Below are 22,795 nucleotides of genomic sequence, written 5' to 3'. Positions count from 1 at the left end.
GGCACCTGGGTGGATCAGTCAGTTAAGCATCCGACTTCAGCTCAGGTCATGATCTCACAGTTTGTGGGTTCGAGGCCCACATCAGGCTCTGTGCTGACAGCTCAGAGCCTGAAGCCTGCTTCAGATTCTGTGTCTCCCTCTCTCTCTGCCCCTCCCCTGCTCATGCTCTGTCTCTCTCTCTCTCTCTCTCTCTCTCTCTCTCAAAAATAAAAAAATTAAAAAAAAAACATAAACAACAAAAAAAGACAGACTGCGGTGCCTGGGTGGCTCAGTCGGTTGGGCATCCGACTTCAGCTCAGGTCATGATCTCAGTTTGTGGGTTCGAGCCCGCATCGGGCTCTGTGCTGACAGCTTGCTCAGAGCCTGCAGCCTGCTTCAGATTCTGTGTCTCCTTCTCTCTCTCTGCCCCTCCCCCGCTCATGCTCTGTCTCTCTCAAAAATAAATGTTAAAAAAAAAAAAAGATGGACTATTATTCACCCTTAAAAAGGAAGGAAATCTGACACATGCTACAACATGCATAAGCCTTGCATTACAGTAAGTGAAATAAGTCAGCACAAAGAAACAAATATTGTGTGATTCTACTTATATAATATAAAATACTTAGATCAGTCAAATTCACAGAAAGAAGAATGATAGTTGTGGGGTGAGTATAATGGGGAATTAGTGCTTAATGGGTACAGTTTCAGTCGGAGATGATAAAGTTCTGGAGATGGATGGTGATGAGGGTTGCACAACAATGTGAATGTCCTTAATGTCACTGAAATATACATTTTAAAATGGTTAATATGGCCAATTTTATGTTATATGTATTTTACCATAATTTTTTAAAATTTTAGTGCAATAAGAAAAAATATTATCAGAGAAAAAATTGGTTTCTTGACCCAGACAATAATCTCTAGAAATACTGGTAAAGGAAAAAAAAACTAAAGTACAAATACCATTAGGAATTTAAAAAAAGAATCAGTATAGATCTCACAAACATTAAAAACGTAAGGCAAAGGGCGCCTGGGTGGCGCAGTCGGTTAAGCGTCCGACTTCAGCCAGGTCACGATCTCGCGGTCCGTGAGTTCGAGCCCCGCGTCAGGCTCTGGGCTGATGGCTCGGAGCCTGGAGCCTGTTTCCGATTCTGTGTCTCCCTCTCTCTCTGCCCCTCCCCCGTTCATGCTCTGTCTCTCTCTGTCCCAAAAATAAAAATTAAAAAAAAAAAAAAAAAAAAAATGTTGGAAAAAAAAAACGTAAGGCAAAAATACATACAATCTCATGTGAATACATTTGAAAATTCAGGTAACAAATTTTTTTTTAAGGTTTTTGAGTAATCTCTATACCCAACATGGGGCTTGAAATCATGACCCCAAGGATCAAGAGCTGCATGTTCTACCGACTGAGCCAGCCTGGCGTCCCAGGTAACAAATTTCTTGAAAACCAGACAGATACATGCAAAAAAACAGAAAATCTAAATAGTCCTATAACTCAAAGTATTGAGATCCTAATTTAAAATACTCTCATACGGAAAAAAATCTCATCTCTGATCCACTGCTGGTAGGAGTGTAAACTGGTATAACTTCTTTGAAATACAGGCATTATTTTGTAAAGTAAAACATTTATCAACCCTATGATCCAGAAATTACATTCCAAAGTACCAAGAGAAATTCTTGCTCATGATACACCAGTAAACATGTGGAATTCACAACAGTAGGAAATAGAAACAGCCCACATGTCATCAATGGAAGAGTGAATAAATTTTGATGTATTCACTAAATGAAGCAAGTCAATTAAAACTCTATGCAACAATATGGACATTGAAATTTTTTTAAAGAAATCAATTCCCAGATTATATACAGCATGCTCTTTTTTTAAAAAATTCAAATATAATCAACACGAGACAATATATTATTAAGACACACATATATCTGATAAAATGACTGCAAAGATAGCACAAAGAGTAAAAAAAAAAAAAATTAGAACAGTATTTACCTTGAAAAGCAAGAGGACATTAGAAAGAAGAACATGTACAATATTATGAACATTCAATGTTAAACTTCTTAGGTTAAATGGTGGGTTTTTTTTTTTTAAACTTATTTATTTACTTAGAGAGAGAGAGGGAATGGGGGAGAGGCAGAGAAAGGGAGGGAGAGAGAGAGAGGATCCCAAGTAGGCCCACACTATCAGCACGGAGTCCGAAGCGGGGCTCCAACCCATGAACCATGAGATCATGACCTGAGCCAAAGTCAAGAGTTAGAGCTCAACTGACCAAGCCACCCAGGTGCCCCTACAATATTTTCAATAACCAAATACACACGCAAACAAAATGATACAAATAAATACTAATAAAGTTTCTTAATTTAAAAGGCCACTGGGGAAATGAAGCCACTGATTCTCACATATTGTTAAAGTATAAAAATCCATTTTGTAAAATCTACCAAGGCTAAACATGAGCATACCCTATGACCAGATGTCCCACTCATAAATGTATGCTCAACAAAAAATGCATGTATAAATGCACCAAAGACATGTACAAAAATGTTTAAAGTAGCATTATTTGTAACAGACCCAAACCAGAAACAAACCTAAACATACATCAATGACACACATCAATGAGAGAATGGATAAATTGTAATGTAGTCACAAAGTAGAACACTATATACCACAATGAAAAAGAACAAGCTACTGATATAACATGGATCAATTTCAAAAGCCATGCTAAGCAAAAAAAGTCAGATACAAAAGAGTACATGCTCTAGGATTCCATTTATATGAAGTTCATAAATGAGCAAACCTTCTAATATAGTGACAGAGGTCAGAAGAGTGATAGGAAAGAAATAGTAGTGGGAAAGAAACTGCTACTGTTTTATCATCATGATCTGAGTAATGGTTATATGGGTGTGTTCACTGTGTAAAAATTTAAGTTATACCCTTAAAGACTTTGCAGTTTGCTTTATATTACATCTAGAAGTTTAACAAAAAGAAAAGAAAAAAAGGCATCCTTTTACCTCTTAACGTGACAAGTCAACTGATACTCTCCATCTCCTTTACAATGTACTAATACCCCTGGTTGAACACTGGGACATCTCTGCTCCCACTATACTACACCAAATCTGATCTATTTGTTTCCAAACCTACTTAATGTCAGTTTTGCCATAACTACAATTACATAATTATAATGAAATACTAAATACATGAACAAACTATGAATATTGAAAAAGTTGCTGTGAAAACTAAATTGAAGGTTCTGGAAGACTGATATAAATCGTTTGCAAAACTATCAAATTGGGGTGCCTGGGTGGCTCAGTCGGTTGAGCGTCCGACTTCGGCTCAGGTCATGATCTCGCGGTCCGTGAGTTCAAGCCCCGCGTCGGGCCCTGTGCTGACAGCTCAGAGCCTGGAGCCTGTTTCAGATTCTGTGTCTCCCTCTCGCTGACTCTCCCCTGTTCATGCTCTGTCTCTCTCTGTCTCAAAAATAAATAAAACGTTAAAAAAAAAAGAAAAAAAAGAAAAACTATCAAATTAAGTGTGGATGAGACATATAAATAAGCTTGGAGAAAAATTAAAAATCTAGGAGGAGCCTATACTCATTGCTTCAAATCTCTAAGAATTCTCACTTCACATAGAAAAACTGTAATTGGAAGCTGCAAGCAATGCATCACAAGGTGTCATTAATGTCAAAAGGATGAAGAACTCTTATCAGCAGACTGATACTTAACACATCAAAAAATTGGTGTACATTTGTTTGTTTTAGGCTAAAATAAAATGCTTATATGTATGTATCATTTTTATTTCCTGCTTTAAGCAACTTTTTCAAATAACAGTACACTATAGAAGATCAGATAGTGATGGATAAGAGGACTTCTATAATTAAAAAAAAGTGCACAGATAACTTTGGGCAAACTACTACTACTACCTATTATTACATAAAGCAAAAATATTAACTATCAACAAGTCTACTTATTAAAATGGCAAAAAGAAAAATCTAATTGACCAAAGCTGGGACTACTGTTTTTAAAATATGCCTCTGCTGCTATATTAGCTATTATCATTAATCAAAAGGCCAGCATGGTTAATATAATGGAAGTCTTAGAAGAAAATGGCTGCTGTAAAGACCACCAGGGGCCCAAGAATCAAGGTCTGAGTGTTACTGAACTGGAAAACAATGTTCTGAGTTCTCTTGATAAGAGAAATAGATAAGATGCTTTTGTTAAAACTTGCCTTGAAAGTTGTTAAAATAAAACACAAACAAAAATCAGACTTGAAAATTCCCTGAGCAGACAAAACCAGTCAGTCATATAAGCAGATCTTAATTTTTTTTTGTAAGACAAGCAAGGTTAACTTAACCTGGATCACTTCTTGGTTATGCCCCTGAAAATCTTAAGCAAAACTTAAAACTGTTTCCCAAAATTGATATGATGTAGCCACTAACCAACTCCCTTGGAGAAAATTCTAATATTGCAACCAATCACTGTAAATAATAAACATTTACTGCCTTCACACTATATAAGCTGCTTTGTAACAAACAATATGCCTCTGAGCCTCATTCCATGTTTTGATCTGAGTGCTCCCAGTTTACAAGTTGTCTTTTTGGTATGTGCACAATAAACTTTTACTAATTACTACTTCAGTGATTTGTTGCTTTTACTTGTTTTTTATGAACTTTTGACAGTTAATGGGGTCAGCAGTGGGATCTTTAGCCAATGACTCCCTGTGACCGGTGAGCAAACCACATGCCAGTACCCACAGAGCACTGTGCACTCACTGCTTTTTTGCAGACTACAGAGCTCTTGGGTAAGTCTTTCTAGGATCTGAGCTCTACTCTTTGCATTCTGAGCTCTCCAAGTTTACTGTGCACACTTGCTTTCGGTCTCTGTTGAAGCTTCTTAGTAAGATACCCTTTAAGGGAAAAAAAACGCATGATTCCTTGGGTTTTAGACAATGATAAACCTAGCAGGCTCCCGTAAGTTATTTGTTTCAGATATTCTAAAGGGTTCCAACTTGTCTAAATCTTCTTTTCCTTCTCCCTCCCTCTTACATGTATACCCACTATAGAACAGAATCTTGTGTCCTTCTGGAAAAATGGTTGGGCTTTACAAAGGATAATTTCGAATTGCAGTGGCCACTTTGGGGAGCTATTTTAAAAAAAGATGATCTCTCTTAAGGGTGCCCTTTAAAAGAGAGGATCCCAGGGGTGCCTGGGTGGCTCAGCTGGTTAAATGTGACTCTTGCTTTTACCTCCCGTCATGATCTCACAGTTCGTGGGATCTGCTTGGGATTCTCTCTCTTTATCTTTCTCTACCCCTCTCCTGCTCTCTCTCTCCCTCTCAAAAATAAGTAAGCTTTAAAAATAAATAAAAGATTGGGGCGCCTGGGTGGCTCAGTCGGTTGAGCGGCCGACTTCGGCTCAGGTCATGATCTCACGGTCCGTGAGTTCGAGCCCCGCGTCGGGCTCTGTGCTGACCGCTCAGAGCCTGGAGCCTGTTTCAGATTCTGTGTCTCCCTCTCTCTCTGACCCTCCCTCGTTCATGCTCTGTCTCTCTCTGTCTCAAAAATAAATAAACGTTAAAAAAATTAAAAAAATAATAATAATAAAAATAAATAAAAGAGAATCTCAAATCTCTCAAAAACAAGGAAATGCAATCCTTGGTTTGCAGAGGCCTCCAGAAGACAGAATGACTCTAAAATAGTCTAAAAGATTCATTACAACAAGTCAATGAAAACTTATGACAAAAGCCCTGAGTCTAAAGATTTGAATGACTCTCCAATTAACCCCTCTGTGCCTATCTTGATTCTCACAATCTATATGATCTTTCACCCTTTCCCTCAAACCTCCTAGGCTCCTAATGGTCTTGAGAGTAAAATCTTACCATGAACCAGTGGTCCAATCCAAAGCAGAATTTAAACCCTGGTTTGAAGCTGAGCTGCAAGCCATTATAAGCCATTTTCCAGACCCAAAGAAGAATCAAACTAAATTTATAGGAAATTTTAAGATAATTCTTGGAGCTTATGAACTGGGCTCATGGATTTGTACCAATTCATTCACATGGTGCTAAGTTAAGGAGACACCCAAAGGTGGCTCCATGCAATAGGCTGGAAAAATCCTTCTAAAAAAAACTTAGACGATTCCACCATGTATGCCTCAAAAGATGGAATAAAAAAGAGAGAGAAAATTAGGTCAACTGCTCCTTAAAGCTATACCCAGGGTTTTTCCCTTGAGAAATGATTGAGCCTTAATACAATCCTGTCACTAGAAAAGGAATAAATTAGTTGCAAACACTGGAATTCTTTTAGAAGAGATATTTAGACAGCATCCTGGTCTTAGAAACCCTGACGCTAACTTCACCTGTCTACTCATTTTATTAATGGGCTTCACCCTTGAGCTTAATGATTTATTAAGGAAACATAAATTAGAAGGGAAGATCCCTCTCCTTTCTGAGCCCCAACATTCTGCTGAGCATTTTGAAAGAGTTTTAGAACACAAAAAGTGTTATCAAGCAAATAAATTCATGGCCCATGATTATAACAACTATAGAACTAACTTTAGAATTAACTTTGCCTCTGTTGACAAGCATATCTGTCAATACTGTAAACAGAAAGGACAATTATCCAAGAAGAGAGAACTCTCAACCTCCATTCAGATCTCCAGATAATAATCAACACTGATGAGGCTTTAAGGTACTGCCCAGTAAGCTACTTCCAGTAATTCCTATAAATCATTAGAGTAAAATCAAACCTGAAATAAATGGAGAAAAATGTACTGTGCCAGTAGACTCCTTCCACTTTAAACCTCCACCATGACACATCAAGAACTTCCTCGAAGTAATTAGGAGAGCAAATATATTTTGTCTCTGGAGAAATAACCTTGGAATTTCCAGACTCAACAGACTCCAAAACATTATGTGTTCTATAAGCCCAAAATAATTGTCCTGAAGAGGCCAAACTCCATGATGAAGCAAATACTGTAGACCTCTCTGAAGCTTTTAATATCCTATGGACCTCTTCTTCCACAGATCTGGGAAAAATTCCAAAACTGCCCCCAATATTCCTTAAAACCCTACGCCATACAAGGGCTCACCCCCATAACAGAAGATTTAATAAATCAAGGACTACTTATTCCCTGGTACCAGTCCTTCCAACACTCCTATCCTACCCAAAAAAAAAGCCCCATAGCCAAGGATGGAGATCTGTACAAGATCTTAGAGCTATAAATAAAACTGTCATTCCAAGGCTTCCTGTAGTACCCAACCAAACGCTCTATTGTCAGACATTCCAACCAATTTTGAATCGTTTATGGTTGTAGATCTGCCTTCTTTAGCATCCCAGTAGATAAGGAAAGTCAGTATTTGTTTGGAAAAATCAACAATATACTTAAGATAGTTATGCCTCCAGGAACCACTGAGGACCCTTCACATTTCTCACAAGTTCTACATCAGGATTTAAGTACATTATCATTTCCAAAAAATTCTATCCTGATTCAATATGTAGATGATTTACTTCTTTGCTCTTCATCCACACAAAACTGAAATTGACTCAAAATATCTACTGCAACAGCTAGCTTAAAAGGCCATAAGGCCTCCTGAGATAAACTTCAGTTTTCATAAGAAAAAGTACATTACCTTGGTCCTGATTTATCAGCAAAGGAATCTTTCTGTTTACAGAAAGAGTAAGTACCATCCAAAATTTCTTCAGATCTATAACAAAGAGACAACTTAGAGGCCTCCTTGGACTTGCAGGATACTGCCAATCCTGGGTCCTTTAGTTTTTCCTTATTGGCCTCTCCACTCTATGACTAAAAGGAACTCTCAGGAACCACTTCCTTAGGAAACAAAATATGAGGAAGCCTTTACTAAAATCAAACAAGCCTTACAAAATCCTTCTGCACTGGGTTCCCTGACTATATACCAAACATTTTACGCTGTTCATGAACGTTGACACTGGGAGTCCTTACACAAGAACACGGAAGAAAAAAATAGACCTGCAAATTATAGTTTACAATTGGACCCAGCAGCCAGGGCACATTCAAATTGGTCACAGGCAGTTGCTGCAGCTGCTAAAATTGTAGAATCCTCTTCAGAACTTGTTCAAAGAAGTATTTTAAATCCGCAAGTTCCTCCTAATATACAAATTTTAACTGAGCGAACCCAGCATTTCTTAGCTAGTAGACTAACATGAGATTCTATTCCTGTCTCCTTCAAATCTGTGCATTCTTCCTTGCAACTCCTTAAATCTTCCTACCCTTCTACCCTTACCCAAAAAAGAAGAAAACTCATAATTGCACCAAATTGGTCTCTCAAAATCTGACTCCTAGATTAAATTTACAAGAAACTCCATTAACCAGTCCAGATTTAGTACTCTTAACATTGATGGCTCTTATGCCAAAAATTCTGAAGGGAAATATGAAGCTGGATATACTGCAACTGCTCAATATGAATTATTAGGAAGAGAAGTCCTTGGGGTGCCTGGGTGGCTCAGTGGATTAAGTGTCCAACTCTTGATCTCAGGGTCATGAATTTAAGCCCTGCACTGGACTCCACACTGGGTGTGAAGCATACTTAAAAAAAAAAAGAAAGAGGAGTCTTTCCTCAATTTAATTCAGCCCAACCTGCAGAATTATTTGTCCTCAAATGAGCGTGTAAACTAGCAAAAGGAAAAACTGCAAATATTTACAATGATAGGAGGCATGCTTTTGGAGGAGTCCAAGATTTTATTTAGCATGCTCTGAAAACAGGATTTTTAACATCAAATGACACACCTATAAAAACACGAACCTCAGGCTGCTGATTTCCTCTTGGCACTGTTATTACCCTCACAAATTGCATTATCAAAACTGAGGCTCGTACCCACTAATCAGACCCTGAATATCAGAGAAATGTTATGGCTAACTTTCATGCTAAAGCTGTTAATTCAAGAAATTCCTAATGTACCAAAACTCTACAATTTAAATAAATGTTCTAAAAAGATCCAAATCACATTATTCATGACAATTTGTGTAAGAGACAAAAAATTGTGTCAGATAATAGAAAACAAAAGTGGCACCACAAAGGATGCAAGTTCCATGAAAAAATAAAACACTGGGAAGGCCCAAACGGCTGTCCGGTGCTTCCTGAATCTCTCAAACAGCCACTCTTATGAGCACTGCACATGACTACCCACCATGGAATTGACAAAATGACCCAAATTATGAAAACTATTGGTGAGGTGACTGTTCTAAATTGGCACAACAGGTTTATAATCTGTGTTTAACCTGTCAGTCATATAACCCTATTAAAACTATTAAAGTAGCTTTGGGGAATTGCTCTCCCACCATCCAGACCATCAGAACATCTACAATTGGACTTCATTCAATTGCCTCCTTCTATGGGTTATCAATATGTACCTGTCATGACATGTCTATTTTCTAGATGGGTCAAAGCTTTCCATTGTTGGAAAGCTCATGCCACTACAGGAGGAAAGAAATCATTAGAAAATGTTTTCCACTATGGGGAATTCCAGGTAAAACTTCACGGCTTATGAGTTCAAGCCCTTATGTGGGGCTCTGTGCTGACAGCACAGAGCCTGCAGCCTGCTTCGGATTCTGTGTCTCCCTCCCTCTCTGCCCCTCCCCCACTCGCGTCTGTCTCTCACAACCAAATAAACATTTTAAAACACACACACACACACACACACACACACACACACACACACACACAAAAGAAAGAAAAAAAAAAACCTTACTTTCAACAGGTCAAGGAAGCTCTTAAACACCCTCCACATGAGAGGACTTTGTACTCCATACTTTGGAACTTGGACAATGGGTGTTTTGGAAGAGACATCAATGAAAAATAGCAACTGAACCTCAATGGAAACTTCTCCTACAGCAGTTAAATTACAGGGTATTGAACATGGGTCCATGACTCTCAACTAAATAGAGTTCCCCCAGACACTGGAACTTGTAAACCTACAGCTGCCCAAAAATGAAAGATTTCCAAGAAAAACTCTTCCCCTGCAGCAAACAACAGTATGGTATAGATAGTTTCTGCCCCAAATCACAGAACATTCAGCAGAATTCCTCATTCACTTCTAGGACTTGATTTATAACAATTGTTGTGTATTACTGTCTTGAAAATTAATTGTAAATATCTAAACTTAGGTTTCTCTTTGCATTGGAAATTTCCTCCACCCACAGTAAACACCCACTAAGGTCCACCATCCAACAAATACTTTCTTTTACTACTCAAAATGGTCATTGATTATGTTACCATTTAAATGCTCAGGAAGACTCCAATTAATATTAGAACCAGCTTCTATAAATGCTTGAATGATTAATTCAGGAAATGGCTTTATGAAAAGGTCTGATATCCTTCCCTTAGCCATTCAACTAATATTTATGGCCATTAATCTGACACTGGGAAGAAGCCTTAAAGGCCAAGGAATGGCCCATAACCACTGTAAACTTCATTGCTGGTAACCCGTGCCTATGCATAGAGAACCTCATTGATACTGGACTTGATTTGGGGCATGTTCCAGACTCACTCTGTAATCAAACCCTCTGGTTTGACTCAGATGAAGGAGATTAGACTCCTAAATATAATGACCCAGATTTAAAATTAGAGAATGATGATACCTTTAATTATATTACCAAAGAAATTACTGAAGCTGTACCCTGGTTCAGTGAAAAATTGGTAGGCAAATGGAATGCTTCCATAACCCTACTATATAAAGTAAATAACAGTTTCACTTACTGGATAGACAAATATTCAAGGCACCACTGGATAGGAAATCAATTGTTTATCAACAATAACATGACATATGGACTGTTAAGCCAACCAAATTCATAGGAATGTTTTTTGTTCCTATCTAAATTTAAGCTACAGCCATTCAAGATGGTAGTGTGCTGATGCCTACATGGCAAAGAATAACCATGATGTCCACGTTACCCCTGACTGGTGGGTCATGGGATCCACCCTAACTCTCTCTTAATAATACTGAGTAATTCATCCTCTGTGGTAATAACACAGTATACAGAGGCTTCCCACCCAAATGGTCTGGATGGTGTGGTTTACCATATTTTATACCCCAAAGACTAAAAAGGACTCTTTGAATTATATAAACTTAGGATTGTTTGTACATAAAGTAACTCCTCATAAGTTAGCTTCCCATGAACTTCCACATTTTATTATTCAAAAAAAGCTCTGGTTGGGGTGCCTGGGTGGCTCAGTTGGTTAGGCTTCCGACTTTGGCTCGGGTCATGATCTCAGAGTTTGTGAGATGGAGCCCTGCGTCGGTCTCTATGCTCACAGCACAGAGCCTGCTTCAGATCCTCTGTCCCTCTCTCTGCCTCTCCCCCACTTGTACTCTCTCTCTAATGTAATTATTAAAAAACCCAAATAAACAAAAAAAGCTCTGGTTTTCATATTTGTTAGAGTGGTTTTTCCTCAAATGAGTTAATGAATTAGAAAAATCATGTATTTCTCCAAATATTTAAAAAATAAAAAACTATTAAATAAATGGTTTATCTCCAGTGGTACTGCAAAATGGAATAGGCCTTGATGCCTTGACTGCTCAACAAGGAGTTGCCTGTGCTACAACTGGTTAAAAAAAAAAATGTTGTTTCTATGTTGACCAATCAGGAATTATTATCCAAAATCTAAAGGATCTTAAATACCTGATAAAAATTTTTCATCAAATAAGTGACACCTCTTCCACAGATCTGTTCTTTTGTTAAACCTTGGCTCCAGGGGGCACCTGGGTGGCCCAGTCAGTTGAGCGTTCGACTCCTGATTTTGGCTCAGATCATGATCCCAGGGTCATAGGATAGAGCCCCATGTCAGGTTCTGTGCTGAGCATGGAGCCTGCTTAAGATTCTCTCTCTCCCCCTCTTCCCCTCTCCCTGACTCATGCACATGAGCCCTCTCCTCTCTCTCTCTCTGGGAAAAAAAAAAAACAAAAAACAAACCTTGGATCCTGGAAATTTTTCAATCCTTGACTATTTTCCTCCTTACAGTCATATTAACCTCCCTAGTGTGTTGCAAATGCCTCCAGTTCAAATGCCTGTCAGTAGCCACTTGTACACCAAATTAGTATCCAAAAGGATCAAGCAACTGGATGAAAACAAGAACAATATAAATGATGAAGACGGTGACTACATGGCCCTCCAGCCTGACAACTCATTTAATGGAAACAGTGAATATGTGACTCTCTGGCCTGACTACATCATCGCTGGTAACTGACAGTAACACTACTGGCTGGTCATGCTCTCAACCTGCTGAGAGAGTAACCAAAGAGGGTGGAACTGTCAAAATCAAACACAAATGGAGACCAGACTTGATTTCCTGAGCAGACAAAACCAGTCAGTCACACAAGCGAAGCTTAAGTTAGCTTACTTTGCAAAGACAAGCAAAGTTAACTTGACCCCTTCTTGGTAGTGCCTCTGCAAATCAAAAGCAAAAGTTAAATAGTTCCCCAAAATCAGTATGAAGTAACCACTAACCAATTCCCTTTCATTTGAAAAAATTCTAATACTGTAACCAATCACAATAAAGAATACTCATTGCCTTCATACTATGTGAGCTGCTTTGTAACAATAGATCTCTGAGCTTCAATTCCACGTTTCGGTATTAGTTTGCAAACTGTCTTTTTTGGAGTGTGCACAGTAAATTTTTACTAATTATTACTGATTTTACAGTTTTTTATGAACTTTTGACAGGCCTAGACTTTCTCTACAACACAGTATTTAAAATTTCTTTCCAGGCGCCTGGGTGGCTCAGTCGGTTGAGCGACCAACTTTGGCTCAGGTCATGATCTCATGGTCTGTGAGTTTGAGCCCGGCATCAGGCTCTGTGCTGACAGCTCAGAGCCCGGAGCCTGCTTCGGATTCTGTGTCTCCCTCTCTCTCTACCCCTGCCCCGCTCATGCTCTGCCTCTGTCAAAAATAAATAAACATTAAAAAAAATTAAAATTTATTTCCAAATCTGATACAAACCATGGGTTTTTCTCAGAAAAACAACAAAATGCACATTATACATAAGCATCCAGTTAGAATGAATTTAGGTACAATAGTTTCTTACCAGATTTCCTTAAAAACCTATTGATTTAAACTATTAGAGAGCTCTCAGTGATAGTACTCTAAAGCTTCTCATTGCATTCATTATTCAACAAATATTCATTGAAGGCCTCCTACATTTAAGCCTTGTGGGAGCTTGAGTGGGAGGGTGCTATTTCAGATGCAGGAGAAAATTATGGAATATCAGAATGCAGGGGTTTAATGTGAGAGCAGGTGGTAAAAAAGTGGAGGCCAAATCCTGTATCTATTCAAATGTGAAGTTTGAAAATAAAGGAATGAAAGAAATAAGGTATTAGCCAGAGTTCTAGCAAGGCCAGGCAAAAGAGGTTTCCCCCCCAAAATAGGGAATACTTTTTGAAAGACGAGACGATCACACATACTAGGGAGAAGGGTAATACTTGTACAAGTAAAAAATATCAGAAGTAAAATCAACCTTACGTTCAGATGCAATTAATCTATTTAATGCCTAATACGTGCTAGGAAATACACTAAGCAATTTCATACACGTTATCTTCTTTAATCCTCACGACAACCTTGTAAGATAGATAAATTTCTGAAACAAACAAAAAAAGACAAAAAGAAATACAGAGATGGAAGGAAGATGAGAGAGGTCATACCAAATGACTCTAATAATTTCAGTAATGGAAACAGGAGAAGAGAGAGAAGGAGGGCTTGACAGGAATAGACCAGAGCACTAACATTTACTGCCTACCATGTGTCAGGCACTGTTACATCTTTACATATAAATTCCATATAATCCTGTTTAGTATTTAGTATTCATTTAATTGAAGAATTTGAGATTGTGAGAGTGTCCCAAGATCTAACAGCTGGCAAGTGGTAGGGTGGTGATTCAAACCCAGGTCTACAAGACTACAAATGCTGTTTCTTTCCACTATACCACAATGCTGCTTCAAAATCAGGAATGTGCAAGGGAATAAAAGGATCATGAGGCTGCAAAGGTCCAGTTATAATTAGCATGAATAATGCCAATTCCATGCCCTCCCCTCCATGGGTTCAACTACCCAAGTAAAAAGTATTTAGAATGAGAAGTTGCTAAAGTTGTAATAAATTAATATGTGCTTTTTTTCCCAACGATTTTTTTCCTTTATTTTAAGTAATCTCTACACCCAGGTTTGAGCAGGGCTCAAACTTACAACCCCAAGATTAAGAGTTGCATGCTCTACTGACTGAACCAGCCAGGTTCCCTAATATGTACTTTTAAGAACTAAAATAGGGCAGGCGAGTTCTAGTATCCTTCAAATTATTATTGTTCTTTATTTATTACCTACAAAATATTAGGCACTGGGTAGTCTTATAGGACTTGCTACCTAACCACTTGAAGCTACAACTTATGAATGATATTTGCTAGTATCATTATAGTCAAAATATTGTAGCACATATTTGACATTTGCAAAGACAGTAAATCTTAAAAGTTCTTCTCAAAGGAAAAACATTTTTTATTGTGTATGGTAATAGTGGGGAACTAGACTTATTGTGGTGACATTTTGTGGTGTATATAAATATCAATATCAAATCATTATGTTGTACACTTGAAACTAATATAATGTTATATGTCAATTATCTCTCAATTTTTAAAAAGTCCAAAATTCAACACTAACCTAAGGAAGTGTTCTCATGTTGATCAAAATATCAGAAAATGCCAGCCTAAGAATAACTTTCCTTTCATTTTGAAAACTGATTTTAGTTACAAGGAATAAGAGTAAGGCCTAACACTAACAGACATAAAACTGTTGTCAAAAACCAGAATATAGGCCCACTTATTCTTGTCTTTTTATGACAAACTGCAAAAGACTAAAATGGATCAAAAAGATCACCAGGGATCTTCAATGGAAAACTAGGCATTGTGTAATGTATGCCTTTCCTAAATATCTGAGCCTATAGCATTTGCATCTTCCATGATCTTTGAGTTATTTTATAAATGTAAGTTGTAGATAACTGATAGCAATGCAAAGGATTCTTGTCCATATACATGCAAAAAAATTCTGTCCAGTGGAAGGAGGAATGATTTCCCTCATGTCCCTGTAAAAAAAGCCAGTTTTACATCAATTTGTAAATTCACTTCAGCATTCTTTTTTTTTTTTTTAATGTTTTTACATTTTTTATTTTGAGTGAGTGAGAGAGAGAGAGAGAGAGCGCACACAGGTGGGGGAAGAACAGAGAGAAAGAGAATCCGAAGCAGCCCCAATGCGGGGCTCAAACTCAAACTGTGAGATCATGACTAGAGCCAAAATCAAGAATCAGACACTTAACAGATTGAGCCACCAGGTGCCCCCATTTCAGCATTCTTGATCATATATATACATACATATGTATGTATAGTACCTGAATTCTCTTTTAAACCACTTTTAACATCTTACAGGTTCTCCAATTAATTTAATTAAATGAAAACTTTTACATGTGTGCATTTTACACTCATGTGAAAATCATGATTTGCTTAATTTTTAATCCTTTAATAAGGAATTTCATAAAATATGTAGTAGATACAATGATAAATGAAAATTTTACTGCAAAAGCTTAAGGAAGGGAAACATCCTTTTCTACTCCTGTATATATATATTTAAGGCCGGATAAAACATACCTTGTCTCTTTTCAGTTCTGAAATTTTAAGACTCTAAGAACCAGTCATTGTTAAAGTTGGCCATTCTTGAAAGAGCCCATAACTGACAAAAAAATTATTTGAATGATATTCTCAGCTGCCTTTTTCCCCTAATGCACAGTGTCAATGTAGCACTGTCTCAAGAAAAGAAACTTCATTATTTCAGAAATGCTTAGAATCTTTTGTCTGAACTACTTTTGTTAATTATAGTCACCAAAAAAATAGATGGTGCATTTTCATACTGAACTAAAAATCTACATTTGACAAATGCTTTTTCTAATCCAAAAGATTTTCTGCCAGTCGACATCTGTATAATCATAAGAATATTAACTACATCTGTGTTGTTTTCAAAATAATAATTGTCTTCTATTGGTGTGTGTAGCATTAAAAGACAGAATGATTAAATAAAAACTAATTTAACTTGAATATATATATATATACACATATATATACAGCTTAAAAAGACAAAACCAGAAATCAATATCCAAACTAAACATTAAATCTGCAACATGTTTTAAACTCATTAAACTGGTACATTAGGAAAAGGTCTATCAATGCTCAGATCTGGCTTTCTAAGACCCAAATTAAAAATATCTTTACTACTACTAGCCTCAGTGGAATTACTGATTTCACAAAGCAGCTTTTTTCCTCACTCAGGATCAAACTAATTGCTGACACTCTAAGGAAAGAAAGAATAAAATCAACTTGTACCAAAATCTTTATACTCAGCATTCATTCAGATCCTTCCAAACTTCTCTCTTGGCTTATAACATGCCAGAAAAATATTGCTCTAGCAAGTAATTATTTTATCCAAAAACGAACAGGGCAATTTAGGTTGGAAATAATTTGCTGTCCATGTCATTCATAAATCCACACTACTGTATTATAATTCCTAAAATTAATGCATAATGCATACAGCATATCATGCATTAAATATTTTAAAAGTTTTCATCTAGTTGAAATTAGTTAGGTAATACTATCAGATTTAAAAGCATGAAAAGTTAACTTTTTCTTCTCCTCACCTCTACTGTTTCCAAACCAACAGGAACCTTTCAGGTAGTAATGTGTGTCAACTGGGAAAAAAAGAGAACGCAGACAAACAAGTGAAAGAGTTACAGAAGGCTAATCCCAAAAGGAGATGTTGCCTTTTCCAAGTTGCAACCGAACTTAAAGGGCTATAAGAAGCCTTCACCATTTTCAGGAGTTCAAGATAGGTATGTATTGGGGCGCCTGGGTGGCTCAGGCGGTTGAGTGTCCGACCCTTGGTTTCAGCTCAGGTCATGATCTCACTGTTCATGGGATTGACCCTATGTGTCCAGGCTCTCTTGGGATTCTCTCTCTCTCTCTCTCTCTCTCTCTCTGTCTGTCTGTCTCTCAAAATAAATAGATAAACTTAAAAAAAAGATAGATATGTATTGTCCTCCTTCTTAGGAATGTAACTCATTCCAAAACTTTTTGTTCTGACTCTTCTGAAGGTTCTTCTACTGCCACCAATTAGCATGTGTTTATAGGAGTCTATTAAAGCTTTGTAAAAGTATCTTTCAAATACCAAGTAAAAAAAATAACTGAGTCATTTAAAATAAAAGCTTTTCCCCCCTACCCCAATTCAACAATGTATATAAATCTGGAAACCAAGAAATATAAAACAGGTAAATGATTAAGTACAGGCATTTCTTCTCCAGAAGTGGGAAGGCAGCTAATTCTATATAACTTCCTATTCACTAAGCTATCTTCTTCTTTCAGATCATCAGAGAATTTGGGTGAATCTCTCATAATGTACAAATCCAGAGAGAAAGGTAAAGAAAGACGTAAAAGGGGAAGAAAAAGAAAACAAAATGGAAAAAATACAAAAATGAATGTTCACACTGCCTGTTCAATCATAAATAAATACAGCAAAACATATTCACTGCTATGCTCCTTTCATCTAATGAAAAAAGGGAAAAAAACAAGACAATAACACATATGATAAAATACCTCAACTTTTCTATTTTACCTCCATAGCAAGATCACTATGCAAGGCGAGCAAAATCTTTTCAGATGGGGTCAGGCAGTAGAGCAGTTCTAGAGACCATTCCTTAATACTATTCAAAGTCTTTTATAACAGGGGCACCTGGGTGGCTCAGTTGGTTAAACATCCAGCTTCGGCTCAGGTCATGATCTCACAGTCTGTGGGTTTGAGTGTCAGGCTTGTGTCAGGCTCTGTGCTGACAGCTCAGAGCCTGGAGCCTGTTTCAGATTCTGTGTCTCCCTCTCTCCCTGCCCCTTCCATGCCCCCTCAAAAATAAACAAACATTTAAAAAAATAATAAGTCTTTTATAACCTGATTTACCATCTGCTCTGGAGTCCTCAAGTTTAAAATTATTTCTATCACCTACCCACTTTTCAAGCGCTAAAAGTAAAGGCGGGGGAGGGCGCCTGGGAGGCTTAGTCAGTTAAGCGACTGACTTCAGCTCAGGTCATGATCTCATGGTTTGTGGGTTTGAGTCCCGCATCGGGCTCTGTGCTGACAGCTCAGAGCCTGGAACCTGCTTCGGATCCTGTGCCTCCCTCTCTCTCTGCCCATCCCCTGCTCACGCTCTGTCTCTGTCTCTCTCAAAAATAAATAAACATTAAAAAAAGAAGAAGGAAAGAAAGAAAGAAAGAAAGAAAGAAAGAAAGAAAGAAAGAAAGAACGAACGGGCATCCAAATCAGCTTGGAGGAAGTCAAACTTTCACTCTTTGCAGGCGACATGATATACTAATATGGAAAACCCAAAAGATTCCACCAAAAAACGGCTAGAACTGATCCATGGATTCAGCAAAGTTCCAAGATGTAAAATCAATGCACAGACAGGGCACCTGGGTGGCTCAGTCGGTTAAGCATCCAACTCTTGGTTTCAGCTCAGGTCATGATCTCACAGTTTCATGGGTTTGAGCCCCATATTGGGCTCTGGGCTGGCAGTGCGGAGCCTGCTTGGGATTCTCTGTCTCCCACTCTCTGTCCCTCCCTCACTTGTACTATCTCTGTCTCTCTTAAAATAAACAAACTTAAAAAAAATTGTTTTAATCAATGTATGCAAATTTATTTCATTTCTATACACCAATAATGAAGCAGCAGAAAGAGAAATCAAGGAATTGATCCCAATTACAAGTGCACCAAAAACCATAAAATACCTAGGAATATAAACATAACCAAAGAGGTGAAAAATCTATACACTGAAAACTAAAAAGCTTATGAAAGAAATTGAAGACACACAAAAAAATGGAAAAACATTCCATGCTCAGGCCCTAGAAGAACAAATATTGTTAAAATGTCAATACTACCAAAGCAATCTACGTATCGAATGCAATCCCTATCTAAATACCACCAGCATTCTTCACAGAGCTTAAACAAACAATCCTAAAATTTGTATGGAACCAGAAAAGACCCCGAATAGCCAAAGCAATCCTGAAAAAGAAAACCAAAGCTGGAGGCATCACATTCCCACACTTCAAGATGTATTACAAAGCTGTAATCATCAAGACAGTATGGTACTGGCACAAAAACAGACACTTAGATCAATGGAACACAATAGAGAACCCAGAAATGGACCCGCAAACATATGGCCAGCTAATCTTTGACAAAGCAGGAAAGAATATCCAATGGAATAAAGACAGTCTCTTCAGCAAATGGCGCTGGGAAAACTGGGCAGCAACATGCAGAAGAACGAACCTGGACCACTTTCTTATACCACACACAAAAATAAACTCAAAATGGATGAAAGACCTAAATGTAAGACAGGAAGCCATCAAAATCCTAGAGGAGATGGGTGCCTGGGTGGCTCAGTCGGTTGAGCGTCCGACTTCAGCTCAGGTCACGATCTCGCGGTCTGTGAGTTCGAGCCCCGCGTCGGGCTCTGGGCTGATGGCTCAGAGCCTGGAGTCTGCTTCCGATTCTGTGTCTCCCTCTCTCTCTGCCCCTCCCCCGTTCATGCTCTGTCTCTCTCTGTCTCAAAAATAAATAAATGTTAAAAAAAAAATTAAAAAAAAGAATCCTAGAGGAGAAAGCAGGCAAAAACTTCTGACCTCGGCCACAGCAACTTCTTACTCAATACATCTCCACAGGTAAGGGAAACAAATGCAAAAATGAACTTTGGGACCTCATCAAGATAAAAAGCTTCTACACAGCTAAGGAAACAATCAGCAAAACTAAAAGGCAACCAAGAGAATGGGAGAAGGTATTTGTAGATGGCATATCAGATAAAGGGTTAGTATCCAAAATCTATAAAGAACTTATCAAACTCAACACCTAAAAAAACAATCCAGTGAAGAAATGGGCAAAAGACATGAATAGACACTTCTCTAAAGACATCCAGATGGGTAACAGACACATGACAAAATGCTCAACATCACTCATTGTCAGGAAAATACAAATCAAAACCACAATGAGATACCACCTCACGCCTGTCAGAATGGCTAACATTAACAACTCAGGCAACAACAGATGTTGGTAAGGATATGGAGAAAGAGGAACCCTTCTGCACTGCTGGTGGGAATGCAAACTGGTGCAGCCACTCTGGAAAACAGTATGGAGGTTCCTTGAAAAATTAAAAATAGAACTACCCTATGACCCAGCAACTGCACTACTAGGTATTTATCCAAAGGATACAGGTATGCTGTTTCAAACAGGCATATGCACCCCAATGTTTATAAGCAGCGCTGTCAACAATAGCCAAAGTATTGAAAGAGCCCAAATGTCCACTGACAGATGAATGGATAAAGAAGATGTGGTATATGTGTGTGTGTGTGTGTGTGTGTGTGTGTGTGTGTGTATGTGTGTGTGTGTGTATATATGTATGTGTGTGTGTGTGTGTATACACACACACACACACACACACACACACACATACATATATACATACAATGGAGTATTACGATCAAAAAGAATGAAATCTTGCCATTTGCAACTACATGGATGGAACTGGAGTGTACTATGCTAAGTGAAATTAGTCAGTCAAAGAAAGATAAATATCATATGACTTCCTTCATAAGTGGAATTTAAGATACAAAACAGATGAACATAAGGGAAGGGAAGCAAAAATAATATAAAAACAGGGAGGGGGACAAAACATAAGAGACTTAAATATAGAGAACAAATTGAGGGTTGCTGGAAGGGTTGTGGGTGGAGGGATGGATTAAATGAGCAAGGGCCATTAAGGAGAGCACTTGCTGGGATGAGCACTGGGTGTTAAAAGTAGGGGATGAATCACTGGATTCTACTCCTGAAATCATTATTGCACTATATGCTAACTAACTTGGATGCAAATTAAAAAAAAATAGAAAATAGAAAATATAACCAATGAATTGATAAATATGGATAAGGAGATTTCCAGGCAGAATATTAATTGTCAACTAGTTTTTTTCAGCTAAGTATCATAAAGTACAGGTAGAGAAAAGTGAGAAAAAGAAGGAATTATATAATTTTTAATAAGAATATAGAGGAAATATAAAGGAGTCAGGTCTTCCTAGGTCCAAAAATAAAACTGTTTCTTCTTTTTGAGTGTTTATTTATTTTTGAGAGAGAAAGAGAGCCCACCTAGTGTGAGTAGGGGAGGGGCAGAGAGAGAGGGAGACAGAGGATCTGAAGTGGGCTTTGTGCTAACAGCAGAGAACCCAATGGTGGGCTTGAACTCATGAACTGTGAAATCATGACCTGGGCCAAAGGTGGACACTTAACCAATTGAGCCACCCAGGCACCCACAAAATAAAATGGTTTCTTACTTCCATATAGCAAACATTTCTCCAGTTAAGAAATGCCCTCTGGACAAAGATCAAATCCAAGGCAGTGTCAGGGAAACAGAGACTAAAGATTAAACTTTTGTTTGGACCAAGGGTTGGCAAACTTTTTTTCTGTAAAGGGAAAGATAAATATTTTAGGCTTTGAGGGCCATATACAGTCTCTGTTGAACATTCTTCTTTTTTTTTTCACAACCTTTAAAAAGGTAAAAACAAATCTTAGCTCACTGGCAATAGTTTACCAACCCTAGTGTGGACTCCCAAGAGATTTAAGGTGTTGTCTTACAATTCCTTTCAAACAAAAGGCCTTCTAAGAATCTTAAAGGTTTTGTCCCACAAAAACCTTAAATGGAGCTGATTCAGGACATGCTACCCCAAAATAAGGTACCTCTGCATATTGAATATTTTAAGATGAAGAAGCTGGAGCAAATGGCAGAAACAGGAAGGTCACCCTGACCTTTCCTCTGCTCTTCTCCCCTTGAATAGGTCATAAAATGCTCATGAGAGGTAGCCTCCCTATACCTGGAAGAAGAGAGCACTCCTATCTCTGAAGACAAAGGGACATAGAAAAGAATCCTAATGAACAAGCCTTGCTAAATTTCCTCCAGTTAACTACACTTACCTCATACTCTTTGTCCTATCACATTTCTCCACAACTGCCCAATCTTCATCAAACCTAGCATAAAAATACTCAGGTTTAAATCTTTCTTTAGGTTAAAAATAGAACTACCCTACAATCCAGCAATTACATACTAGGTACTTATCTAAAGAATACAAAAGTACTAATTCAAAGGGATGCATGCATCCCAACGTTTATTTATAGCAGCATTATCTACAATAGCCAAACTATGGAACTAGCCTGTGCCCATCAACTGATGAACAAATAAAGAAGACAGAAAATATAGTTTGTGTATACACATACATATGTATACACACATATATACATACATACATGTATATATACATACACACACACAATGGAATATTACTCAGCCATAAAAAAGAATGAAATTTTGCCATTTGCAACAAAGTGAATGAGCTAGAGAGTATTATACTAAGTAAAATAGGTCAGAAGTCAGGAGAGGAGAGAAATACCATATGATTTCATTCATATGTAGAATTTAAAAAACGAAACAAATAAGCATGGGCGGGGTGGGGGAGAGGGAGGCAAAGCAAGAAACAGACTCAACTATAGAGAACAAACTGATAGTTACCATAGGTGAGATGGGTGGGAGGGATGGATTAAATAGGTGACAGGGATTAAGAAGGGTATTTGTTGCAAAGAGGACCAGGTGCTGTATAGAAGTGTTCAATCACTAAATGGTACACCTGAAACTAATATTACACTGTATGTAAACTAACTAGAATTTAAATTTAAACTTAAAAAATAAACATT

General features: G+C 37.7%; 1 protein-coding gene and 1 long non-coding RNA gene across 8 annotated transcripts in view; one reads left to right on the top strand and one right to left on the bottom strand.

The window, feature by feature from the left end:
• Positions 1-17,504, top strand: part of LOC122224517 — a 97,696-nt gene extending 80,192 nt beyond the window's left edge. For all 5 annotated transcript variants that reach the window (XR_006204831.1, XR_006204827.1, XR_006204830.1 and 2 more), the window contains 2 exons: positions 16,691-16,859; positions 17,389-17,504. This is a non-coding gene — a long non-coding RNA (uncharacterized LOC122224517). The remainder of the gene's footprint in view (positions 1-16,690; positions 16,860-17,388) is intronic.
• Positions 1-22,795, bottom strand: part of SPATS2 (spermatogenesis associated serine rich 2) — a 149,901-nt gene that overhangs the window by 94,671 nt on the left and 32,435 nt on the right. The window lies entirely within an intron of this gene.

Source organism: Panthera leo, chromosome B4, assembly GCF_018350215.1.
Source record: "Panthera leo isolate Ple1 chromosome B4, P.leo_Ple1_pat1.1, whole genome shotgun sequence".
In the NCBI taxonomy this organism is placed as follows: Eukaryota; Metazoa; Chordata; class Mammalia; order Carnivora; family Felidae; genus Panthera; species Panthera leo.
Note: the sequence above shows the minus strand (reverse complement) of the source record. Positions and strands in the feature narration are given on the sequence as shown.